This window comes from Phyllostomus hastatus, unplaced genomic scaffold (genome assembly GCF_019186645.2).
Source record: "Phyllostomus hastatus isolate PE091 unplaced genomic scaffold, TTU_PhHast_1.1 phas_contig_29, whole genome shotgun sequence".
NCBI classification, from domain to species: Eukaryota; Metazoa; Chordata; class Mammalia; order Chiroptera; family Phyllostomidae; genus Phyllostomus; species Phyllostomus hastatus.
In genome coordinates, this window is record NW_025333835.1 from 24,296,883 (window position 1) to 24,322,292 (window position 25,410).

General features: G+C 36.4%; 1 protein-coding gene and 1 pseudogene across 1 annotated transcript in view; one reads left to right on the plus strand and one right to left on the minus strand.

Annotated features, from left to right (window-relative positions):
• The window catches only part of PIBF1 (progesterone immunomodulatory binding factor 1), a 185,309-nt gene that overhangs the window by 61,338 nt on the left and 98,561 nt on the right, over positions 1-25,410 (plus strand). The gene's annotated exons all lie outside the window — the stretch shown is intronic.
• On the minus strand, positions 2,616-4,271 carry LOC123818659 (annotated as a pseudogene).

A 25,410-nucleotide genomic window follows, 5' to 3' on the forward strand; every position in this document is an offset into this window, starting at 1 on the left:
TTTGTTTCTGTGTCAGCAGTTCGTTCCTTCCTGTTGCTGAGTACGAGCACACATCCATGGTTTGTGTGTGCACTCACCTATTGATGGGCACTTACATTGTTTCCAGTTTGGAGCTGTCATGAGTAAAGCTGCTATGAACATTTGTTGTACATGTGTTTTCATGGGCATACGTTTTTATTTATTTCTAAATAAATAAAATACCTAGGGTGGTATTTGGGTAAATACCTAGGAGTGGTATTGTTAATCATAGAATAAGTGAATGTTTTACTTTAAGAAAACCTGCCAAGCTTAACTCCAAAGTAGTTGTACCTTTCATTGTATACTCCTCAGTTCATTTTTTAAAAACCTTTTATGTTCTGGTTCATGTGTAGGAGGAAGGAGAAGAGAAAATGATCTGTCTTTCATTTATCAGTAACAAAGGATATTTAATAGCCTTGTTAAAAGGAAAATCACTAATGAATATCAAGGTAAATATCATTACCTCATTGAACACTGCATTTTCAGTGGATTGACTATATGGAAAGTAAACAGTGCTTAACTTTTTAAAAACTTTTCATTTTGAAATAACTTCAGACAGAAAATTACTAAGGTAGTACAAAAAGTTTTCATATACCTTTGACACACTAATAAACTTTGAAGATAAGCTGAATGGGTCTTTTAATCGTTAAATGTACAGTTGCAGATTTATCTGTGATTTACGCAATACATCAAATTAAAGATTGAGGCAAGTCTTCGTATAATTAACCTTTAATCTTTAATTTTTTAGATTGTCAAAATCTTTTAGAATGGCTCAGTGTTATGCTTCTGAATACACTTCAACTTTATAAACCTGACTGACCCGTGGAAGAACTTTAATAAATATAATATTGAAGAAATCTTTCCTATAATGTGAAATTATGTCTAATTCCAAAGATCTTAATATAAAATAAATTTGTAAATCAGTTGTTTTTGTTGAAGTGCTAATACAAGCTATCTTTAACATTATCTGTTAGTATGTATAATCCTTCTGTTTATATATCTATATGATTTCCTCTAAAGATTTATTTGGCTTTTTTGTTGATGTTTTTGAGCATGATAAATTTAGTAATGGTTGTAGAATAGTATTTATGAACAAACTAACAAACTTTAAAAGAAAGCATAAGATTTTAGCTAGCAAACCAAGCAGAATTTCCAAACTTGCTACCTTTGGTATGTTTTTGTGGATTTGGAATGAGGAGAATAGTAAATCAGACCTTAAAAAGGACTACTTTATATTTATGCTAAACTCTGTAATCTTCTTAACACCAAAAATTCTCCTTTACCTGCTTGTCCAGAGACTGGTATTTATCCTAAAGGCCATGGGGTACTTTAGTACCCAAATGTATTTCTGAATTACTGAGAATTCTATTATTTAATGCTTATTAAGCACATAGAACAGTGTCTTGCACATGAGTAGTACTATAGAAATGCTTGCTTTTATTATTATTATAAACTAATTTGTTCAACTGTTTGTTATTAATCTTTACTAACTAAATTTTTGTCATCCAAAAGTTGGTATCTTTCCAAATCATTTTCCACTAGAATATTGAATAAATGGGTACAGTTCATTTTTAAAATGCCAGAAGAGAGGAACTTTAATTCCATGAAGTATTAGTAAAAACCTTGCTTATCCATAGCCTGATTTTCAACCAGCCTTAAATACTTATGGTAGTTTTAAATCAAGGCAAACAAGGAGAAAAAGAACATGTTTCCAGACACACTAGAAATACCTGTGAGCAGCAGGTAGTTATATTTTTCACATTACACCTATCATCCATCCACAGTTCATTTTAGAGAATGGTGAACTGGTTTTAGAGAACATAGAGAACTGGTTTTTTTATGAAAGTGTCAGTATTTTTTAAGTTAAACTGTACATTTAATGGGATCCATATGAAAATACCAGCAAGATTTATTTTTAAGTCTACACACTAACTTCCTCTTGTGTTGGGTGGTGTTGGAGTAGCACGGGCCTTCTGGGATCCTGGTAAAGGCGATGGAGTTAGGGATGCATTTGGATTAAGTGGTTCGTAGTCATTTCTGTTTTATAGTTAAATTATCGCTAGCCATTTCTGAGTAGCAGTGGCTTCCAGGAATACTCTTATTATCTACTGTGCCTGACCCCATGTGTGGTGAGAGATAAGAGTGTGTTTCAGGTACCCTTTACTGGAACCTGGCATTACTGGAACCAGGTATTTTATTTTATTTTATTTTATTTTATTTTTATTTCTTCCTTCTTTTTCTTCTTTCCTCCTTTTTTTCTTTCTTTCTTTCATTTATTACATATAGGATACAAAATTAAACCCATCCAGAACTCCCTTTATTCCTACAAGCTTTCCCACCCAAAACCTTCTAAAATCATTTCATACCACAAAATGGCTAGCAAAGGATAAAAAGATACAAACCTTGCAAAAGTCACAGATACTCAGCTTGAGGTTGCTGACTGGGTCAGATGAGCCAGTTTCTGGAGGAGCCCACTGTTTGCTCTGTTACAGCGGTGGGTCAATACTACAGCATTCTGGACTAGAGGCTGATGTCAGGGACAACCTGAGCATGTGATTGGCTGGAGGTGTGGTTGGAAAGCAGACCACTTAGTCCCTCTATGCATCCTTTAGTTGTTTCACTGTGAAATCCCGCTTCTGCTCCACTAGTGCCTGAGAGAACCAATGCATGGTGACTGTTAGGTGGAGGGGCTTATCCGAAAAGATGACACAGAACCAGCCAGGCTCCTAACACATGTAGGACATGTGTAATGCCAGGGGACAATATTAGCTCGTCATCCAGGGAGTAGCGCTAAAGGAGCAGCTCTTCCTCAAATGTGCATGGGCCCAGATACTCTTTTAAGCTGATCCAGACATGGAGGCCAGAGCCACGACTAAGAAAAGGCATCTTCAGTGCCTTCTACTTGTTAGTGATGTACCTGTGAGCTGCCTGCAGCCAAGGAGATTAGTGGGCAGGTGCACGTTTTCAGTCCATTCTCTGTCCTGGAGCAGCTGACACAGCTTGTGCCAGTGACGTCAGAGATGCTGTAGAGGAAGCCAAAGGCATTCACGGCAGAGGCCACCTCCTTGTGGGTGTGCAGAGTACCAAAACGCAAGCCAGAGATCCCCAAACCCTTACTGGTGCCCCTGATCAAATGGGTCCTGTTGGGCTCAGGCAAACTTCCCATGCCCAGAACACTGTGGAATGTGGTGTAATCATCAAACTCAGACAGCATGCAAATCTCGTCTATAATCACACAGAGGTTACCTATTGGCAAATTCTGGGTATTCCTTCAGTGAGTCCTGGGAGTAGATGTTTCCCAGAGGATTGTGGGAGTTGATAAGCACAAGGCCTTTGACCTTTTCCCCCTTAAGACTAGCCTCAAGCAGGGCTTTCTCTAACTTGTCCACAGTCAGCTGGAACAGTTGCATACTCACCTCAGTGATCTGACTGTCCAGGGGGACATGAATCAGCTCAACTTTCCCATACAAGTGGGAAGTACAGGTGAAGCCAGCAAGGAAGGGGTGGAGGTCAGAAAGGCCTCACCTGGATTACACAGAACCATGGCCAATGAATACGAGACAGAGCAGTAGCCACTTAGAACGACCACATTTTCTGCATCAAGCTGGGCGGGGGCCTTGCAGTGGTAGGCCAGGAACCAGGCCACTTCTTCCCGCAGGACTGCTTGTCTCCTCCAGTCAAAACGTTTCAGGCCATTAACAATGTAGTTCATGTCACTCCAACTCAACGTTTCGGTCCTCTGATCAGTGCAGAGCTTGTTCTCTTGGTGCTGAGGTTGATGAAGCCTGAGGTGTTCTTGTCCTCGTGGTATTTGTCTCCTTGGTAGGTCATGTAGTCCTGGAAGCTGGAGTGGAATAAAGCAGAGATGTCAGCCTCATGGTTGGACGGATTATGACTGACAAATGCAGCTTCCAAATCACTCAGTTGGTGACTTAGCTGGGCAGGCTGCCTGGACAATCGGGCCTGCTGCCCGCCTCCAGCGTCGCCCATAGAGTCCAGGGAAGAGCAGGCCAGCGGGAGCTCCAGGCTTCTTGTGGTCCCAGACTGTGAGAGGCTGACCACCTGGCACATTAAGTGGCCGAGGATGGCTTCCTGCCACAGGTGCCTGGTCTCTGGCTGTGGGATGTAGTCCTCTACGGTCTGCTGCAAGTGTAGGACGGGCTCTGTCAGCTGGCTGCGGGGCTCTGGTTTCGGAGGCCCTGGCCCCTCATCTGGCCACAGGGCTTGTGGAGGGTGTCTGATTGGCAACTCATAGTCTTTGTATTGGACTGGCCTGACCCTGTCAGGAGATAAAGTGAGAATGTTCTGAAAAATGACCTCTTTACATTAATACTAATCTGTAGATCAAACAAAGGACACATCACATGGGTCTAAAGCTTCTCTGGGCGTCTGCAGCTTTTTTCCTAGAGATAAAAGGCCAGCACTGCCACAGCCACGGGGACCGCCTGGCCCTGTAAGACCGCACTGTGTTTCCTGTAGCTTCTGTCTGTGCTGGATTGGGCCTTCTTTCTTTATGGAGGCAACAAATTTATCATTTGCTTTGGAGGAGGTCCCCTGGCATTCCTCAGACCTCTGGACACTCAACTTTTTACTAATCTGGTGGATTCCTGAATCTTCATAGGATTGGAGGACCTTTTCCCCCAGCTTTACAATTGACAAAACTGTGAGATGTTGAAAGTGGACAACCTGAAGATTGGATATGCGTATACATTGTGAAAGGATTCCTCCCCCTGAAGTTCATTAACGCACCAACCACCTTACATGTTTACTTACATGTGAGAACACTAAAGTTTTACTTCCTTAGAAAATTTCAGTTGAACAATACAGTACTGTCAGCTGTTGTCACCATGTCATACATTAGATACTCAGACTTTATTCATGTTACAGAAAGATTTTTTTAACCACACATATTGAATCTATGGTTCATATTGAAAAATTAAATAAGTGAGTTTCTGAACAAGAACCACAAATTGCATCAGGTCACTGGGGTACCCAATGTGGTGAAAAAGAAATGTTGGATTCATACCTCAAGGTTGACACTGGGACACGTTCCAAATAGATCAGCTGTTTTTATGCAAGTCGGTAAAGTGCGAGAGAAACCGTAGGGTAATGGTTTCATAGCCGTGGATTGTACAATGCTTTTGGAATGCAGAATTTGTAAAAGTGAGAATTCATAAACTTAGCTACTTGCAAATGAAGAATGTTGGTGTGGAATTACTACCATAAAGAAGGTCAAAAGACAAGTGCAGTCTAGGAAAAACATTTGCAACCCCTGTCACAGTCATGTGATTAACTTCCCTGTAGGAAGACACTCATACCGATCAGTCACAAGCGAAAATTAGATGGAGGTTAAAACTAGTTATCCTCCAGCAAAAACTGAAAGGTTGGTAATATTCTGTGTTTGCATGGGTATGGAAAAACAGGAAATCTCATGCCTTGGTAGTAGATTTTAATTCGGTACAACCTCTTTGAAGAGTAATTTAGTAACCAGTCAAAAGGACAAATGCACATTGCTGTTGGCCCAGGAGTTTCATTTCTAGTGTGTTATCCTGCAGACATTCTTGCCAGGTACTAAATGGCATGTATAATGACGTATTCTTTATAGCATAGGATGCTGCTACAAAAGATTGAAATCATCCCAAACATTCATTGACATTTAGGCAATAACTAAGTAAGTTATAGCACTTGGTTACAGCTGTAGAATAAAACATGTCACTGTACAAAAGGAATAAAGAAGCTTTATATCCTGACAAGGGAAAATCTTTAAGATATGTTGTTGGGTGAAAAAGGCATGCTGCAGAACCACATATATGTGACAGCATAATCATATATATGCACAAATTTTTTTCATGCAGGATGTATAACAGATAGATATGTGTATATTATATATATAAGGCTGTCATTTCTATGAAAATTAAAAAACAATATAATGCACATATGTATATGTTTGTGTGTATTTGCTTATATCTAAACAATTCTTGCTTGTGGAATAAATTGGGAGGATGGGGGACAGATGTTGGATATAGATTTTTTATAATATATTCTTTTGTCCTATTTAAATATTGAACTTGTAACATTTTTAAACTTTCTTTCCAGGTTGTTTTCAGGCTTAGATATAATAAAATATTATAAGTGCATGTCTTAGATTATATCCTCAGTAAGGAGCGATGTTCGTAGTGGTTTTTAATATTGCTATTGAAGAAAGCAAGATGACCAAGAGTTAGGATGGGCTCTCAAGAATAAATCAAAGCAGATTACATTTCCATCTTTAATAGGGACGTTGCACTGGTAAAAACAGAAATGAAGTTAGGGTTCAAGTGATTTGCCAAGACTTTCCATGACATCCTTCTAAACAAAATAGGGAATATATGGACACAATTCAAGGTTAGGTAAATGGGTTAGTGAATGCTTAAGGTGTTACCCAGATGTTTTTAGAGAATCAGCAATAATCAAGAGATAAGTGTATAATGGCCATCAGTAATGCTCTGTAGTGTTATATATATTACTGCATTTAGTACTATATTGCTACATTTTTATCAGTGATTTGAGTAAAAATAAAAGCACCTTATATGACAAATTTGATATAATATACAGCAGAAGAATAACAAAGAAATGAATTGCAGAACGAGTAGATCTTTTCAAGCAGAAATTAATGACCTGAATGAAACTTAATGAATAAATATAAGATCATACACTTGGGTCCAGAAAACCTGAGTTATTAGTATAATTGAATTGAATTGAAATGTGAAAATAACCTGGGAGATTTCTATATGGATATATTATCCTACAATAATAGAAATTATATCTAGAAAGTGGTTGGTAATTACCTTATCTATAGAATTGTGCTGGGGTCTGGGCACCCAAGCTTTAAACCCAAGCTCTGACCTAAACTGTGGAAAGATGCAAAAGTACTCCAGCAGTGCTAGATTATAACTGTCAACAAATATTTGAAGAGTCCCTAGATGAACGAGCTGGTTTTCTCACTTGGTAAGACTTAAAGTAGTAGAGTTGGGATCCCTGGGTAAACATCAGAAGAAAGAATAAAGGTAAACTTGCTGTTGAGGCTTTCCAAAATGCCTTGTCACCTAGCACTCTCCAGCAGGGGAAGTGTTTGTGCAGTAGCTGGACCAGCATTCAGTAGGACTGTGCTCCCAGGGACCGAAGCATCAAGTGGGCAGCTTGATGAGTTTGAAGCCTCTTGCAATCCCGAGATTGTCCGTGACAACAGCTCAAGAGAGTTAACGCGTTAGTTAAGTTACTATGCAGGAGGAACGGTGAACCCAAACTATATTTGAGTGCATAATTTTTTTAAATCTCTGCAGTTCTCTTTTCCTGTGTTTTTTTTCAAAATAAAAACTTAGTGCTTAGGACTATTTGAAAAGGACACTATATATTTGTTTAATATCCACTGAAATTCTTTTGAGTGTATATTGCTTAGAAATATTTGAACTCTTATATTTTGGGAATATCATGTGTACTTTTGTGTATAGTGAAACCCAAGGAAAAATATTTTTATTTTTCAGATGTTGAGTTTTTATTACTTAAATATGTGGTTCTACTTTCTTGGTATCAATATAAGAATAAACAAATATATTTGAATCTTTACATGGATTGTGATTTTCCTGAATTATACTTTACATAAATAAAGTCTCAGATGTGCCCATATACAATTTTCTAATCAGGTCTAATTAGTCTCAGCTTTTTTATATATATCAAAAGTTTTTCTTTATCATATGCTTCATTTAATGATTAAACAAATAGTGTTATTATAAAGAACAGTGTAAGAAAATAGTATGCCACTTGTAAATATGAATAAAAAAGGGTTTTCATTGAAGGACTTTAATTGTCTACAAAATTATGGATTTTCTCAGAGATTAAGAGGTCTGCATAGGCCCCTGACTCAGTTGGTTAGACATCATCCCACAAAGAAAAGGTCATGTGTTTAATTCCCAGTCAGGACACATGCCTGAGTAGTGGATTCAGTCCCCAGTCAGGGCAGGTACGAGAGGCAACTGATTGATGTTTCTCTCACATCGGTGTTTCTCTCCCTCCCTTTCTCACTCACTTCCCCTGTCTCTAAAAAATAAATAAATGAAAAAAACTTTTTGAATGGTCTATGTAGGTTCCAGTTCAAATTCAATAATTTATCTAGTGCTGAGTAACAAAATTAAGTACTCTATTTTGTGTATAGTGCACACCCACATTTTTGGCTCACACTTTCAGGGAAAAAATCCTTCTTTTTAATTTCTCAGTTCAACTTTTTGTTTATTTATATTTAGAAACAAATCCAGTTATCATATTCTAGGGTATTATTTTGTATACAGATATTGTTATTGCTTTCTAGAGTTACATTTTTAATACATAAGCACAAATAAAAGAATTAAAAACAATTATAAAGATACAGAGTTAGTACTGCCCACATATAATGTGCACCCTTATTTTTCCCTCAAAAATTTGGGCAAAAAGTGTGCATTATGCACGGCAAAATCCAGTTTTCATGAATAAGAACAGTTATGTCTGTTGCTTTGAATCTTTGCACACACTCTTCGGATTCTGTCAAAGGGAAATTCTTATCCTTGATCATTGTGAATAATGGAACAAGTTGAATGCACTGTTAATCTATGGGAGCCCACGTGAGAGGCCTATGTATGAATCTAAAGTAAACTTGCCATCTAGAGTTGGTTTTAATAGTACTTTTCAGTTAGGATTGTTTTAACTGTTTTAAAATATGTTTTATATTTTGAAATGTATTTGTAATTCAGTCAGTAAATATTTTTAAATGATAACTACTTGATGTTATACTTTCAATTTCTACAACTTTTCTGATTATAGTAGGAATTTATACTCATTTTTACATGTAGAATACAAAAATAAAAGGTGAGTAGGATAAGTTATTTTTATGTAGTACCAAGCTAGTTTAAAGCTTGATATAGAAGCTAGTTTTCTTAAGTTCCCATTTGGTGCTTTATCCCCAAGATCAGGACAGTTTTGGTATGCCTTTATTCTGCTTTTTTTTTAATGCTCTTAGATTGTTTTATCTTTGTTTTTCTGTCCTTTAATCTGCTGCTGGCTTCTTCAGCTGGCAAGTCAATGTATGTACCATTTGCAAAATGAACTTAATGGAATAAAGGATAATGAGATTTGGAATACAAGCTATAGTATTGCCTGGCCTGTGTGGCTCAGTTGGTTGGGCATTGTCCTGCAAACCGAATGGTTCAATTCCCGGTCAGGGCACACTACTGGGTTGCAGGTTCAGTCCCCAGTCACAGAGAGTACGGGAGGCAGCCAGCTGATGTTTCTCTCTCACACTGATGTTTCTCTCCCTCTCTTTCTCCCTCCCTTCCCCTTGCTCTAAAATAAAAATAAATAAATAAATAAAATTGTTTAAAGAAATAAAAGCTATAGTATTGCACTTAAACTTTATTTTACTTTGCAATAATTTTATTCATTATTTCTAGATTTCATGGTTACATACCATAATTTGCTTCAAAATTGTCATTTGAATGTATAAATTCCTAATTCTCAACCCTATATTAAGGTACTCTTTCGTCATACTTTGTCAAAGAAGGAATATACAATAATTCATACTTTTTAGGTGAAATTTTTAATATCTGAATTTTTGTTTGATAATTTGCAATATACTCTCATTAATGGGTTACTCTATTGATTTTCCACAGTTTGTAAAATTATATGTTCTTTGTTACTTGATTTCTCTTATTCCTGCAGTGTTCTATTTTCCCACAGGTTTGCTTTATTTATATTGAAATAGTCTAGCCCCATGTTGTTCTAAAATTTTCTCTTGGCTTTCAGACTGCTGCTCCATCTGACATAAATTTGTTCCCTTTCATAGGATTATATCTCAAGCTGTACTCATTACTTCCTAAATTACCCACAAGTGATTCCATTGCTTTCCCCAGTAAAGGCTTTAGAATTAGTAATAATGTAATGTACATGAAAGCATTAAGAAATTTATTGCGGAGATGAAAAATATCTGTTCCTTTTCAATTTAGACATAAAGCTCTGAAAGGAACCAATAAGAAACTGCCATATTCACATGACAGCATATAAATTTTACTTTATGCTACCTTTCATCTATCTTTCTTTTTCTTTATCGGGCACTGGTCTGATCTGAAATTCCTTGTCCTGCCAGGAACCATGTCCTAGGGAGTCGTTTAACTATTCGTGGATAATTTATTGCTTATAATTGGGCTTAAGTGGTACAGGTTCTCAAGTGATACACCTATTTCCACCTCCAAAGAACAGAAATGGACTAGCATTATGAGCATATATTGTACATATTTTGTTGTGTAAATGGAACAGTTGATGTGGAGAAATGCACTTTGCATACTTGGTGACGTAAACCTCTTCTCTCCTCAATTCTAAATAACTCAATGTCCATCACTCTAGCGATCAATTCAGTCTTTACCTTCTCAAATCAAGGCTGTGCTCCTTCATTCTATCTTGGTCTGTATTTTTTTTAAGTTTTATTTTAAACGATTTCATATGTGCACAAAAACACAAGAATGGTACAAAGAATGTCTATGTACCTTTTGTCTAGACCCACCCCTTTTTAACATTTTGCTTCATTTGTTTTATCATCTTATTCTGTCTCCCTCCTTCCCTTCCTCACTCATACACACATACACGTGTTGGGCTTTTTTTTTTCTGAATAGTTCAGTACATTGAATATACCATATACTTTTACCTCTTCACAGTTTATTTCCTAGGAATAAGAATATTCTCTTATGTAACCACAGTGCACTTTCAAATATAGGACAACATTGATGATTGCACTTTTACCCATTTTGTCATTTGTCCCAGTAATGTCTTTTTATTACAGTTTTTCTTCTGGTACAAGATCCAGTCCAGAATCATGCATTACTTTTAGTTCTCATGCCTCCTTAGTCTCCTTCAATCTGGAACAGTTCTTTGATTTTTTTCTTTTCTATTCTGTTTTCATGGCATTTGGTCGTTTGTGTGTGAGTGTGTGTTCATCTTTCCCCAGGGACCTCATCTTCTACTCAACTTCCACTGTTACTTTAGGAATGACCGATAAAGTTCTTAAACTCAAACCATACTTTTATGTCTTATAAACTGAGACTTCCAGCTACCTGATTGATATTTTTATGGGGCTGTCTTTCTGGAACTTTAAACTCAGTATTGCTAAAACAAACTTTGCTTGCTGACACAGTCACCCTGCCCCGAACAAAAGATGGCTTCACCTGACCTCACTTCTGTAACTTCTGCCACCATTTAAAGCCATTTCTGTTTGAATCTTCAGAATAATCTTTCCCGTTGCTCCTCTGTATAATCACTTATCAAATTTTATACATTCTACCCCAGTAGTATCTCTACAATTCTCTTCACTCCTGTCGCCGTCATGCTGGGTCAGCCTTTCATTACTCCTTCACTGGTGCCATGTTGTAATTGCATACAATACCTCTAAATTGGTTGCTCCATCCCCCCACTCAGTTAATCCTCTTGCCCAGACCTGTTTTTCCTCCCATAGTTTGGTGTTCTGACTAACATCATTTGCCTAGGCACTTGAACAAGAAAGCTGGTGATTCACAACTACTGTTTCCTTCTCCCTCCTATTTCCCATTTATTCAACCAACAAATAATTTTTGGTGCCTACTGTGTGCCGGTCACTGTGCCAGGTGCTGATATATGTTAGTAAATAAAGTGGAGAGTGCTCCTGCTGAGAATCAGTTGAGGGAGACAAAATAAACAAACGTATATAATTATTGTAATTATATGTTTTGGTGATTGCTGTGAACTAGGTTGTGTAAAGAAGAATTATGGCTTGAGCAGGATTAACCATGATAGATGTCAAGAAAGGCCTCTCTGACACTGTGTCTGTGTGTGTGGGTGTGTGTAGAAAAAGGAACACAGTGGGTACTGAAATAATACCATGTTCTTTTCACACCAATAAGTGTCTCAGGCTGTTTTGATAAGGCTAGAATAAAATTTAAAGCTATTCTACAATCAATTTATTAAAAACTTTTAAAATAATAACTCAGGATCTTGAGAATTTCTCTGTAAAGACTCGTGTACAGAATGCAGAGATGCTAGAGGGGGAGAGGAGTGGGGCAGGGCAAAGACGTGAAGGGGGTCAAGTGTGTGGTGGTGAAAGGAGACTCGACTTCAGTGGTGAGCACTCAATGGAGTATACAGAGGTATTATAAAGTTGTACACCTGAAACTTATATAATAACCATTGTTACCCCAGTAAATTTAATATATATATACACACATGAACTTTTAAAAATAATAATTTGCTCAAGAGCCTTTCTGTATCAAATTTTCAAGATGGAAAGTGCTACTGTCCTACTTGGGTTACCAGCCCATGCCCACACTGCTCAATTGTTGCCAGAAGCTATGATCACATTTATGAAATACATTTTGGGGTTAGGGATAGTTTCTAGATGAAACTTCTTTTTGGGTGATGGGCACATAATGCAAAAAAAAAAAAAAAAAAGAGGTGTAGAGCAGATACTTCAGTGAATTGTTCACTTCAGTTCCTGATTGATGAAATAAGAAAACAAAGCTCAGAAAATTTAAACATACTAGAGTTCTTAAGCACTTTTGATTGAATCAAGCTTAAGGCTGCATTATAAAGTTATGATCAAATATATGTTTAAGTGCGTGGCTCATTAATTAGCTTAGAGAGAACGTTGGTTAATAACACTAAGGTTTCAGGTTCATTCTTCTTACAGACCTCCTTGGGTGGTTGGGGTGGGGGAAAACAGGACAGGTGAGTTCCACGATCTTTTCTCAGTCTAGCCAGCTGCCTCACAAATGTGTAATTTTGAGTCACAAGAGAAGAGAGTAGATAGAATCAGTACAAATATGTAGTATTGCTAGAAAAAACACTTAAGTACCGTGCCCTCTTGGTGCTTCTCAGCAGCCCCGTGTTTATAAATGAAGGGAAGCACATTATATGTCTACACACTTTTTCGGATGCTTTCTTAGAAATCTGGAATCATCGTTGGCCATCGTGCATGTGAACTGAACCAGCGAGAGTGAGAGATTATACAGCTTTCTTTATAAGCTACTGCTCTGCTGCTTTGGGGAAAATTTTCATAGATTTACATTTGGTAAATATATCCACATCCAAAAAAAGATATGTATAGAAAATTGGAATGCCAGCTGACTAAGTCAACTCATAAAACCTTCAGTTAAAAGTAAGATATTTTCCACGATTATTTTAAAATATGATGTTTACTGGAAGGAAAGTCCAGAGAATTACCACAGATGAAGTGTGAGTGTATTTCTCCCACTTGTAAATGAGCTCTTATTTCCTACAGTATATATTCTGGTCCACAATGAGTCATTTTCAACATGTTTCAATTTAACTCCTAATACATTTTTAAACTTGGCAGGCATATTTAGATGAACATTACTTCCAGTTTTGGAGACTGCTTCTAAATTATACTTCAGCGTTACAGCCGTCATGAAAAGTTCTTTCAGTAAGAAGGAAACAGGATTGATTGGAAGAGTATGTTTTAGGGCAGCGCACATACAAAAAAGTTACCACTGAATAAAAACTAGAGAGTTAGGCTTTTCAAAATTTTGTTACTAAATAACCCTTTTAACATTGTCTTTAAAAAGCTGTAGTTATGAGCTCTTTTTACTGATAGAAGATATGTAAAACAAGAAAAGATAATTTATCCCATATAATAAAGTTAGTATTTATTGATCCCTTACTATGCCTAGCAATATTTAGGTGTTTTATATGTGTTAACTTAGTTAATGCTCACATAACAGGAGTAGTTTATTTCCTATAAATCATTCAGGCTTTGTTTTTATTATAAAACATGGAGCCTGGCACATTTCTGGACCTATAACTAGAGCTACATGGAGGTTTTTAAAAGCTACTGACTTTATGGGGAATTTTACATATTCTTGTAACCTTCTGGCATATTTCAGTTGACCAGTCTTCCCATTGCCACTATTTTAATATTTCTATTTTGAATTATTATGATTTTTATACTGTGCTTCATTATTTTTAACACTTTAAAAGTTCCTAGAGGTTTAGAGTTGGCAGGAACTTAGATCACTGAACACATTCTAGTCACTTTGCAAATGAGGAAACAAATCAGATGAGCTTACATGACTTGTCCTCAGTGATACTTTTATTAGGAGCAGGGCTAGAAGTAGACATCTGTTCTCTTCATTCCCATCCCAGTGATTCGTTGTGCCACTAGTTAAGTGTGATCTTATGTTAAACAACATCAGTAGGTACATTTTTGCTCTCCAAGATACATATTAAAAGCAACAAAATTCAGAACAATACTATATTAATGTCCTGTGGTTGCCACAATAAAGTACCATATCCTTTGACGACTTCAAGCAACAAAAATGTATTGTCTCAACGTTCTGGAGTCCAGAAGTCTTTAACCAAAATGTCAGCAAGACAATACGCCCTTTTAAATTTCTAGGACCAGTCTGTTCCTTGATTCTCCCACATTCTAGGGGCTCCAGGTATTCCTTGGCTTTTTTGTCTGATGGTCACCTCACTTCAGTGTCTTCCTCTGTCGTCACATTGCCTTTTACTCTGCCTCTTTTATAAGGATGCAGGCAGTTGCATGTAGGGCCCACCCAGATATTCCCGGATAGGCTCTTCTAAAGATGGTTGACTTAACCACATCTGCAAAGGATCCCTTTCCCAAATTAGGTAATATTCACAGGTTCCAGGGAGTAGGATGTGGGCATATGTTTTGGGGAAAGGCCACCATTCAACCCACGACATATGCCTCTTAAGTCATTTGAATTATTCAGTCCACTATATATACCTTTTAAATCATTTGAATTAGTATTTATTTGAGTCCTTCAATAAGAATAGCATTTTCTTTGTCAATTTTACAAGCAGAATTTTATAAGATGTCATCTATATAAAGGTGGATTTTTTTCAACATACAAATGTGACATTTAGCAAATTACTAACTCTTGAACAAATGACACCTTAAAGATTTTAGACTCTACCATATGGTATATGGCTTTTTTTATGAACCAAAAGTCATCCTAAATGACTTTTAATAATAAGGACATCATAGTAGTGACATTAAGGGTTAAAGAAACAGAGTTACACATTTTTAAGACACTAAAACTCTACCTCTAAATTAAGCTATATTTCATTTATACCATTTAATTACTTTTTCTATAATTAAATTTGCTTTACTGTAATTAAGATTCATTAAATAAGATCTTGAATGCTTTAATAATAAAATGACTATTTCATATATTATTTTTGTTTCTACTTTTATTTCATTGTATATTATTATTACATGGTATTATTTCATGATATATTATTTCTACTTTTTCCTTTCATTGAGCAAACTTTGAGTCCTTCCTGGTTTTAATAAATGTTTATGTATAATCTGTATGTTGTATGCCACATATGTGTTCATTTAGTTTCTCCTTTTGTAGAGGTAACTATCACTAGATGTAAAGATATTCTCAATTTCTTTTAGCCATTAAAGTGTGTTACTCTAAGTGAAAGAAGAAACAACCAGTATTTAATTCTGTGCTTAATAGGATTAAATGAGATTTATTATACAATTATATGTTATCAATACATGTTAGCTGTTATTTGTTAGCATCATCCAGTTAGTTGATTCTTAAAATAAGATGTATCTGTGTTTTCTTTCCAGTACCATAAAGATAAACGGCTAGGAACAGTCTCTGACCAGATCTGGTAAAACTATTTCTGCAAATGGATGACCTTCACTGTTAGAAAGCTCTCTAAAGGAGGTTCCTTTCCTCACCTTACTCTCTGTTACTAATTCATATTATTGGGATTTGGGATTTCCCTTTCATTTTTTTGTAAGTTTTAAAAAACATATGCATATGTTTTTTTAAAACTTAAAAGACAGTGTGTTTTTAATTTCCAAGCGAAAAGCTTATATGTTTGTAAAAAGGTAGGAAATGAGTTAGTGTATATCTAAACAGCAGAACTTACACTTCCAGTCAAGATGGAGATGCAGGTAAATACGGCTTGTCTCCTCACACAACCACAGCAAAAATTACAACTAAAATACAAAACAACTATCACCCAGAATCATCAGAAAATTTAGTTATATGGAAGTCCAACAACCAAGGAATTAAAGAAATCACATTCATCTAGACAGGTAGTAGGGATGGAGATGTGGAATGGACAGTCCCACAACCACCCTATGTGTGGTTGATAAAATCGGAAGGGATACCTCAGGAGCGAGGGATCCCAGCCACACACCAGACCACCCAGCCCAGGGTTCCAGTCCCAGGAATGTAAGTCCCCATAACTTCTGGCTATAAAAACAGGTGGGGGCTGGGACAGTGGAAGAAACTTCAGGATTCTCAAGTGTCTCCTCTTAATGGGTCCAAAACAGATTTTGGACTTACACAGCCCCTCTGGGTTCCAGCATCAGGGCAGCAGCTGGAAGGGCACCAGTGGCATATGGGGAGAAGCCGAAATGTCTGGCATCAGGGCAAGTATCAGGGAATAGCTTCCTCCTGGACAAAGCCCCAAAGGCCAGACAGCAGTCATTGTCCTTTTCTGGACCATCCCCCACGCAGAGCCACAGAGCAGAGACACCATATCTGAGACTCCATCAACCTGGTTCACACAGGTTGCCCCACTCTGGCAATTACCTGAAGTTCTGCCCCACCCAACTTACAGGTATACTTTTCTACAACAGGCCATACTACTATGACAGGGAGTCAAAGCAACTCAGCCTAACACACAGAAACAAACAGGGAGGCTGCCAAAATTAGAAGACAAAGAGATATGGCCCAAATAAAAGAACAAAACTCCAGAAAAAGAACTAAACAAAATGGAGATTAGCAGTCTGTCTAATGCAGAGTTCAAAACACTAGTTATTAGTATGCTCAAAGAACTTATTGGGTACTTCAACAACATACAAAAGACACAGGTAGAAATGAAGTTTACAGTAAGTGAAATAAAGAAAAAATTATAGAGAATCAGCAGTGGAGTAGATGAAACAGACATAAACAAGAAAAAAGAATTAAAAAAAAAAACAGGGATAGGCTAAGGAGCCTTTGGGACAATTTCAAACGTACCAACATTTGATTATAGGGGTGTCGAAAGGAGAAGAAAAAGAGCAAGAAATTGAAAACTTATTTGAAAAAAATAATGAAAGGAAACTTCCCTAAATTGGTAAAGGAAATAGACATACAAATCCAGGAAGCAGAGAGTCCCAAACAAGATGGGCACAAAGAGGACCACACCAAGACACATCATAATTAAAATGCCAAAGGTTAATACCAGGAGAGAATTTTAAAAGCAGCAAGAGAAAAGCAGATAGTTACCTACAAAGGAGTTCCTATAAGGCTGTCAACCAGTTTCTCAAAACAAATGTTGCAGGGTGGAAGAGACTGGAAAGAAGTATTCAAAGTGATGAAAATCAAGGACCTGCAACCTAGATTCCTCTGCCTAGCAAAGCTATCATTTGGAATGGAAGGGTGGATAAAGTGCTTCCCAGACAATATAAAACTAAAGGAGTTCATCATTACCAAGCCATTATATGAAATGTGAAGACTTATTTCAGAAAAAGATCAAGACAATGAACATTAAAATGGCAATAAAGTCACAACTATCAACAATTGAATCTAAAAAACAAACCAAGCAAACAAAGGAACAGAAACAGAACAGAAATAGATATGGAGATCCTTTGGAGGGTTATCAGTTGGGAGGGGGAAGAGGAAGGATGGGGGAAAAGGTTCAGGGATTAAGAAGTACAAATTGGTAGGGACAGAATAGACAGAGTGATGTTAAGAACAGTATAGGAAATGGATTAGCCAAAGAATTTATATGCATGACCCATGGACATGAACTAAGGCGGGGGATTGCTGGAGGGAATGGGCGTTACCAGGAGGAGGGGGTCAGTGGAAAAATTGTGACAACCATAATAGCATAATCAAAATATAAAAAATAAAAAGCAAACAGCAGAACTTAGTAATACCAAATATCTATTACTAGAATCCAGATGTTTTATTGGGACTACAAATATGAATTTTTATTAGCTAGATTATTCATAGATACTCTTTATGTAATGAACCTAACATTTCTAAAATTTTTGTCCAAAATCACAGAGATGGAATATACTCAGAAAGATGTATCTCCCTCAGGGCAAATGTGTACCTAGATCATTTAGTCAGATAGGCCATCTATATGTAAATGTTGTAAAGTGACTCATGTACCTGTTAATGACAATGAAATGTTAACTTTGAAATAGTTTTTTGAAGTAGTTGACAGGAAAATCAAGGTATGGTTAATAGCCTGTCATTCATGAGAATGGAATGTTCTGTATGTTGATGCCACAAAACACATCTATTCTTATTTGTCATCTTTTGCCATTAGTTGAACTCTGCATTTGATCCAGAAATAAGTCAACAGATGTTTAAACAAGAAATGGTTGTTGTGAAATTCAATCATGTGTATATAGTAAACATAGGGGTTTTTCTTTAGCCCAAAGTAATAGCATTTATAAAACCTAAGTTGGAATCTTTAAGTGCTGAACTCTAATTTTTGAAAATTAAAACTATCAGCTGAATGCTTTATTAGCCAGTTTTCCATGTTGCAAACTGCTATATAATTCCACTTGGTCTCTAATATAGCCAATATGCCTCTTTTTACCATAGGAACTACCCCTTCTTCATCACTATTAATAGTTTTCTTAAATAGTGAGCATTCCACTTAAGAGAAATTTGTAAGCTCTGATTGCTTTTCTGCGGGCTCATGTACCAGTTTTTACTCCACAAATTTTAGGCAGTGCTACATTTACCAATAAGTTCCACCAAGGCATAGAAGAAGTTTATGACCCTTTAAGCCATGCATACATCTTTGATGATAGAAAGCATTAGAGCAGTGTTGAATTAAATGAGTCAAACTTTTCATGAACTTCAAATAAAAAGATTAGCAGTAATAATTTGGGAGGTTTATTTGGCTAGAACTTTGTGAAAATGATCTTTTTCTTTTTTTAGTAAATTTATAAAAATTGAATTTTATACACAGATATCATCAGATAAATGTAAATCTGTACCTACATAATGTTGAGTACAGAAGAATTCCATGTAGTTAAACTCATTTTCCTTTACCATTTCGTAATAGAACCTAGTGGAAATAGAAGCTTTACCATTTCATAACAGAACCCAGACTGCCTCTTCCCTGTGAGAATTGAGTCTTCAGAGTCCAATTCTGTGAAGTGTTTCCTGCTTCCCTTAATGTTTTAACATGTGGATAGACCTAGGGTTTGTTTTTTTTTTTCCCCTTCAACTCCAAGTGTTTAACATTGCTTGCCTTATTTCTTGTATTTCAAATGAGAGCCAACATTATGAACTCTGTACTTAACTGTGGACATCAAAAGGCAAAAGAGAAACATGTCTCTCCCCATGGTTTCAGGGGAAAAGGTGGAGAAAAACATGTATGTTGTGCCCAGATTTCTCTTTGGTAGAGTATGGACTAATAAAGAGCTAAAACATCTCTCTAAAATTTTTCCTATGATGGGCTAGAGTTTTTTCAACTCAATATTTATTGAACTTTTGTGCATGACATTATAGAAGATTTTTTTTTTAATTTAAGACCTTCTGTTTCCCAAGAGCTGAAGGAATAATTGTGTAGGCTCATTTATATTTTAAAGCAAAATGTTATATCTGTCAAGGAGTCTGTGGTGGAATGTAAATGTCCCAATCTATTTTAACAGAGTATTGCGAATGACCTTTTAGAGAAGGTGGTATATGGAACATGCATTTATTTGAAGTATGAATTTGGATGGGAAGAACTGAGAGAAGGGCATTCCAAGAACTTATAAACCTTTCTAAATAGAGAAAGGGAAAAAAATACAGGATTGTCAGGAAAAAATAGCTAATTCAGTCAGATTGGAAGAGCACAAGTAGGTAGGAGATAGATAATTTCATATTCTGGTAGGCCTGGAAAGTCAGAAATAAAGAGCTTATGTTTACTTCAGTGAGCGGTGTGGGGTGACATGATGAAAACACATTTTAGATGATTAACTTGGCAGGAATATGCCTATATACCTGATTCGGGGTAATTTAAGATTCCGAGTATGAGTGCCTGACGTCTAGGTAAGAGTTAGCCATGTGGCCTGAATTGGTATAATGGCCTAGGGGACAGATGGGCAAATTGGTTTTAGAAATAACACCCAGGGGGTGGAGGTTGGTGGAGATTTTTCTGTCCTGCTCTCTACTCATCACCTCCCCCCTTTCCGGAGAAAAGACATTGCTAATGTGTTTGGATCATATTCCAAGACACATAGCTTGGTCTTCCTCTTCCTCTTTTCTGTGACTGAGAAAACACAGGGCTGAAGCTCACTTGTACCTCTTCTCAGTCTAATGATATATACACACACACACTTCAATATATTTATTTTTTTAATTTCATTTATTTTTAGAGAGAGAAGGGAGGGAGAAAGAGAGAGAGAGAGAAACATCAATGTGTGGTTGCTGGGGTCCGTGGCCTGCAACCCAGGCATGTGCCCTGACTGGGAATCGAACCTGCGATGCTTTGGTTTGCAGCCCGAGCTCAATCCACTGAGCTATGCCAGCCAGGGCCACTTTAATATATTTAGTCTCCAGGAATCAGCCAGTGTTAGGATGGGTTTGGGGTTTAACAGCTTCTCTTAAACGTTAGACCTATCACATTCTCCATCCCTCTCTACCAGAAACCTGTGAATTGAGGTTTTTACTATAAACTCCGCTATTATTTTAATTGCCATTTGCCCCTGGCTTCTTCGTACCTATCATTTTCAAGAACATCATAGTGCTTATTTTAATGAAACATTAGACATTTCTTGGATTTCCCCAAATATCATCTAACAGCACCCAATGCCACAGCCTCTTCAAGTGGATCCTATAGTCTGCACACACTAGAGACAATATAATTTATGTTTAAGAGTACTGTTTCTGGAGGTAGATTGCCTAGGTTATTATCGATATATTGTTTCTACTGTTACTAGATGCATGATTTTGGTAAAGTTTTGTAACTTCCATGTCTCCGTTTCTCATTTATAAAATGGAGATAATAGTAACTCATAGAATTGTGAGGATTGTTTAACATAGTGTTTGTCACACAGTGTGAAATAAAAGCTGTTGTGTTTATTACATAATTCAGTAACTAACGAGATTTGAAAGCATCATGGATAGTTGGTGTTCTTAGAAAATTTTCAGGTTAAAGGTGGAGAGATAGAGAAAAAAAGGAAAAAAGGATTCATGGACATGGACAACAGTGTGGTATAAGGGGACTAAATGGTAATGGAAAAAACATAATAAAGATTTTATATTTTAAAAAATTAAAAAAGAAAAATCACCAAAAAAATATTAAATAAAGAAAAAATATTTTTCTGGATAGTTAAGATGACAATAATTTTATTATCAGAAATAGGTTTTTAATAAAGCAGCAGTAACTCATGAGTGGATGAAGGTTATGATTTTGATTTAGGATTTGTACTTAAAGTTCTAAAGTACCAATCACATCACTTCAAAAGGTATATAAATGTGTAATCACTATGTTGTACACCAGAAACATTGTAATATAATATTGTATGTCAACTGTAATTGGAAAATAAGTTTAATTTTAAGTAAATAAATGAAAGTACAAATCATATGTAAAATACAGTAAATGAATGAGAATAAACAATTCAAGCCTAGGAGAAAGAGCAGGCCTACAGGTCAAGATTTGGGACCCAGAAACTTTGCTAAAACTTATAGTAAGAACTCTGAAATTTGGGAAGGGATTTAATAAATGCTGATCATTTGCTGTGGGTCAGATACAATGCTAAGGTTTTAAGGTTTCCCTTCTTTCATTAATTGTATTCTTAATTCTTATTTCTTACAAATGCTATTTTTAAATATATTTTTTAAGTATAGTTGGTATACAATCTTACATTGACCATATTAGCTTCAGGTATACAATATAGCGATTTGAAATTTTTATACCTTACAATTTGATCACCCCACTAATTCTAGTAATCCTCTGTCACCATGCAAACTTACCACAATACTATTGACTATATTCCTTTTACTCTTTCCCCCATCCCCTCAACCCCTCCTTTCTGGATCAGGAGGGTATTATGCTGATTCAAATAAGTCAGTTCAGACAAATACAAATACCGTATGGTTTCACTTATATGAGGAATCTAAAAAGAAAAGAAGATAAAAACAGAGTCATAGAAACAGGCCAAAAGGATGGAAAAAGAGAATCATACAAACAGACCAAGAGGATGGTTACAAGTGCTATCTTTGTAAGCAAGGATATAAAGGCTAAGGAGGTTGTTTTCTTAAAATGGCATAGCTTGAGTCTATGAACAAGCTACTAAAACTACTAAGTGACTTTAGCAAGATTGCAGAATCTAGGGTCATTATGAACAAAGTTCATTGTGTTTTCATACACTAGCAATAAGCAGTTGAAAACTAGCAATAAGCTAGTTTTAAAATTTGGAAATTAAAAGTTTTTAAAATACCATTTGTAACAGCATCAAAAATGTTAAATAATTAATGGATAAAATCCACAAAATATGAAACAAGTACAAGATTTGTACAGGGAATTAGTAACAGTTAAAATAAATAATAAGTTGTGGAAAGGAAACCATTCTTTAGAGAGCTTTGTAGCATTGAATAATTTTTAATATTCTTTTTTTTTTAGGTCAATATTTTATTTTATTTTATTTTTTATTAATCATTGTTCATATACAGTTTTCTCCTTTTTAATCCCAATCCAGTTCCCCCTCCAACCCACCCCCCTTCCCTCCCATTACCACCCTCCCCTTAGTCTATGACCATGTGTCCTTTAAGTTTGTTCCTGTGAACCCTTCCCACTGTCCCCCTTAAATTCCCTCTTCTCTCCCCTCCGGTCACCATCAGCCTGTCCTCTATTTCAGTGTCTTTGGTTACATTTTGCTTGTTTCTTTGTTTTGTTATTTAGGTTCCTGTTAAAGGTGAGATCATATGGTATTTGTCTTTCACTGCCTGGCTTGTTTCGCTTAGCATAATGTTTTCCAGCTCCATCCACGCTGTTGCATAGGGTAGGAGCTCCTTCTTTCTTTCTGCTGCATAGAATTCCATCGTGTAAATGTACCATAGTTTTTTTGATCCATTCATTTACTGATGGGCATCTAGGTTGCTTCCAGCATCTAGCTATTGTAAATTGTGCTGCTATGAACATTGGGATGCATAGGTTCTTTTGAATTGGTGTTTTAGTATTCTTAGCATAGAGTCCCAGTAGTGGAATTGCAGGGTCAAAAGGCAGATCCATTTTTAGTTTTCTGAGGAAGTTCCATACTGCTTTCCATAGTGGTTGTACCAGTCTGCAGTCCCACCAGCAGTGCACTAGGGTCCCCTTTTCTCCACAACCTCTCCAACACTTGTTGTTTGTTGCTTTGTTTATGATGGCCATTCTGTCTGGTGTGAAGTGGTATCTCATTGTGGTTTTAATCTGCATCTCTCTGACAGCTAGCGATATTGAACATCGTTTCATGTGTCTTTGGATCCTCTGTATGTCCTCCTTGGAGAAGTGTCTATTCAAGTCCTTTGCCCACTTTTTAATTGGATTCCTTGTCTTCTTAGAGTACAGTCGTGTAAGTTCTCTATATATTTTGGAGATTAGACCCTTGTCTGAGGTGTCATTGGCAAATATGTTTTCCCATACAGTTGGTTCTCTTTTAATTTTCATACTGTTTTCTTTAGCTGTGCAGAAGCTTTTAATTTTGATGAGGTCCCATTTGTTTATTCTTTCCTTTATGTCCCTTGCTCTAGGGGACACGTCATTAAAAAAGTCTCTTCGTGAAATATCTGAGATTTTCTTACCTACGTTCTCCTCTAGGACTTTAATGGTGTCGTTTTATATTTAAGTCTTTTATCCACCTTGAATTAATTTTTGTATATGGTGTAAGTTGGTGCTCAAGTTTCATTTTTTTTGCACGTGGCTGTCCAGTTCTCCCAACACCATTTGTTGAAGAGGCTATTTTTATTCCATTTTATATTGCTGCCTCCTTTGTCAAATATTAATTGACCATAGAGACTTGGGCTTATTTCTGGGCTCTCTGTTCTGTTCCATTGGTCTATGTGCCTGTTTTTATGCCAGTACCATGCTGTTTTGATTACAGTAGCCTTGTAATATACTTTAGTGTCGGGTATTGTGATCCCTCCTACTTTACTCTTCTTTCTCAATATTGCAGCAGCTATTCGGGGTCGTTTATAATTCCATATAAATTTTTGAAGTGTTTGTTCTATGTCTGTGAAATATGCCATTGGTACTTTAATAGGAATTGCATTGAATGTGTAAATTGCTTTGGGTAGTATGGACATTGTGATGATATTAATTCTTCCAATCCATGAACACGGTATATGTTTCCATTTGTTTGTGTCTTCCTTGATTTCTTTCTTCAGTGTTGTGTAGTTTTCTGAATACAGGTCTTTTACCTCTTTGGTTAGGTTTATTCCTAGATATTTTATTTTTCTTTTTGCTGTTTCAAATGGGATTTTTTCCTTGATCTCTGCTTCTGCTGTTTCATTGTTGGTGTACAGAAATGCCTTTGATTTCTGGATATTGACTTTGTATCCTGCTGTTTTGCCAAATTCATTTATTAGGTCAAGCAGTTTTTTTGGTAGAGTCAATAGGATTTTCTATGTATACTATCATGTCGTCTGCAAACAGTGATAGTTTTGTTTCCTCCTTTCCGATTTGGATGCCTTTTATTTCTTTTTTCTTGTCTGATTGCTGTGGCTAAAACTTCCAGTACTATATTGAATAGAAGTGGTGAAAGTGGACAGCCTTGTCTTGTTCCTGATCTTAATGGAAAAGGTTTTAATTTTTTGCCCATTGAGAATGATGTTGGCTGAAGGTCTCTCATATATGGCCTTTATTATGTTGAGGAATGCTCCCTCTATTCCCACTTTGCCGAGTGTTTTTATCATGAATGGGTGCTGTACCTTATCAAATGCTTTTTCTGCATCAATTGATATGATCATGTGGTTTTTTGTCTTTGCTTTTGTTTATGTGATGTATTACATTTACTGACTTGCGAATATTGAACCATCCTTGCATCCCTGGAATGAATCCCACTTGGTCATGGTGTATAATCTTTTTAATGTATTGTTGGATGCGGTTTGCCAGTATTTTGTTGAGGATTTTAGCGTCAATGTTCATCAGTGATATTGGCCTGAAGTTTTCTTTCTTTGTTGTGTCTTTATTTGGTTTTGGAATTAGGATGATGTTGGCCTCATAAAAAGAGTTTGGGAGACTCCCATCTTTTTGGATTTTTTTGGAATAGTCTGTGAAGGATAGGGGTTAGCTCTTCCTTAAATGCTTTGTAGAATTCTCCTGTGAAACCATCAGGTCCCGGGCTTTTGTGTGTTGGGAGTTTTTTGATTACTGCTT